This window comes from Arachis hypogaea, chromosome 19 (assembly GCF_003086295.3).
Source record: "Arachis hypogaea cultivar Tifrunner chromosome 19, arahy.Tifrunner.gnm2.J5K5, whole genome shotgun sequence".
In the NCBI taxonomy this organism is placed as follows: domain Eukaryota; kingdom Viridiplantae; phylum Streptophyta; class Magnoliopsida; order Fabales; family Fabaceae; genus Arachis; species Arachis hypogaea.
The window spans coordinates 26,111,815-26,114,410 of NC_092054.1; positions in this window are offsets into that span (position 1 = coordinate 26,111,815).

The following is a 2,596-nucleotide window of genomic DNA, read 5'->3' on the forward strand; positions in this document are numbered from 1 at the left end:
ATAGCATATGACCTTCAGGAATTTAAATGTTGCAAGACAAATTGTCTATCACAAAGTTGCATATGAATTTTAGAAATACAAATTTTATATTTTGATCAAATGATCTTATTTCTAGAATATGTATCGATTGCTAATAAATTGATACATTATATACTACTAATATCTACTTTTAATACAATCAATTATTTTAATATTAAATGTAATTATTAAATCAATTCTAATATAAAAAATCAAAACGGGTGTAAGAGAGTGGAAACTAAATATAGTTAATTACATTAACTAATGTAAAAAAAGAAATGTTTTAGCATTTTCTTTTGAGATTTTCTATATTTTTTACTTTTTTCTCTTTGAATGAACCCTCTAACTACTCTCGTTGAAACTGACAAACAATCACTAGAAGAGAAAGATCTGGTGACGAGGAGCACAAAAAAAATAAGATGGATAGAGAAGATCAAGCAGAAGAATATATGGAGATCATACAGGAAAGAGAAAAGTTAGAGTTTGGTAAAGAGTCTAAAGACTCACTGGAGAATGTTGGTACCCTTGTAAATGGTGCATCCGAAGGTTCCAAGATGTCCTACAAAGATAGGCTGATAAACGACGGGCTTGAAAAGCTGAATCCATATGAAATCGTCAAGATGGTCACAGAAGACTACATTTCTGATGAGGACCAAATGGAACATATGAAGGAATCACAGACTCTTTTCAATCCAAACCCTGTTATAGAGGTGTCTTTGGAAGAATATGATGAATGGTGCATGCCGTGAAAGTAAGCACTCATCGTTAAGCCCTTAGGAAAGAATATGAACTTACAGCTATTGGAACGGTGGATAAACAGGAGATGGACAAAGAAGGAAGCAGTTCGTATGATGTACCTTGTCGGAGGGTACTTCCTAGTGAGATTTTCTAACCAAGAGGATTATTCACACGCTCTATTTGAGGGTCCTTGGATGATCGCTGATCATTACCTCTTGGTTCAAAGGTGGCGGCCTTTATTCATACCCCAAGAGAGTGAGGTTAAAAAGGTTGCTATTTAGATCAAGATTTCCAATCTCCCAGCCGAATTGTATTATAGATATTTCTTATGGAAGGTTGGAAAATCTAATGGAACCATGCTCAAAGTGGATGAACATATGTCTATTCATTCAAGAGGTAAATTTGCATGCATCTGTGTGAAAATTGACTTAAGGAAAAAGCTAGTGCCATCTTTCTCAGCCTTGGGAAAAGATTTTATACTAGAATATGAAGGTCTTCATCTATTATGTTTCAATTGTGGTAGATATGGACATAAATATGATGGATGTCCGGAAAAGATGAAGGAAGCAAAAGACAGACAACAATCTCAAGCAGCTACTGAAGAACAGAACCACCGGAAGGGGGAAAACGCTGCCACGGTCCAAGGCCAACCAGCATCGGTGAATACAGGAAATCATGTTAGAAAAGATCTGATTACAACAGAAAATCCGGGGGTGATGGATGTAGCCGTTGGTACAGTTAAGGAAAGTCACAAGCACCAATCTGAGGAGGAAAAATCAGATTTAACTGCTATAAATGAGGAAAGTTTATAAGGTCCTAAATGGTTGTCAAAAAGCCCTAGAAAAAAAATAGGCAAGAATCAGGAAGTAATTATGGGGATATCAAAAAAGAAAGTTCTAATAATAGGTTTAATGCTCTTCAAAATGAGAAAGAAGCTCAGGAGAGAGAAGATAAAAAAAGGAAAGCACCAGGAAAGTCAGCCCAAGCAGATGCAGAAAAGAGAGGTAAATGCCAAAGCAAGTCAACAATTTGACAAGCAGGTTACACAGAATCGAAATCATAAAGGAGGCCAAAAAGTAAACCTTGCTAATAGAAACACAAAAGAAAAAGGCTCAGAAATAAACATAAAAATCAATGAAGAACAGCTGAAATCGTCAAATTCATCTCAGAACAAACAGAAGACAATTATTATTGCTGAACCGAGTCATCCTTCTCAAGGAAAACAAAACAAAGAGAAGGATCAAATGCACCAGAAATATTGGAGATAACTTAGCAGACTTTCAAAAGCAGTTTATTGAAGCCACAAAGAAGGGTATTATATCCCGATTTATGATACTAATGATACTATCTTAGATGCTCACATAGCAAGGGTTATGGGAGGGGGAATCGTAGAGCAAAACAACGAGTATGATAAAGAGAACCCTCCGGGAGCAAGTAGCTATGGTGGAGAAGCACATAAGATGGCCATTGACCTTGACAACATAGAAGAAACTGCTCCAAATGGGAATGCAGCAAACATCGAAGAGGAGCCTAAGGCTATGGAAGCTTAGAGGAGCCTTTTTTGCACCAGAGAGTTTCTTATCTCTGAGTAGATTTTTTTGTTTTATATTAGTATCTGTGAATATCTTATCTTGGAATTGTAGAGGAGTCTCTTCTAAAGGCTTGAAATCTATCTTAAATAATCTTATGTTTAGATATAAAACTAACTTTTGTATCTTGTTGGAAACCCATGTCTCAGACACTAAGGCTGAGGCTATTATCAAAAAATTGGGGTTTGACTCGTGGTATATTAGTGATGCTGAAGGTTTTTCAGGTGGCATCTGGTGTCTATAGAGGTCAA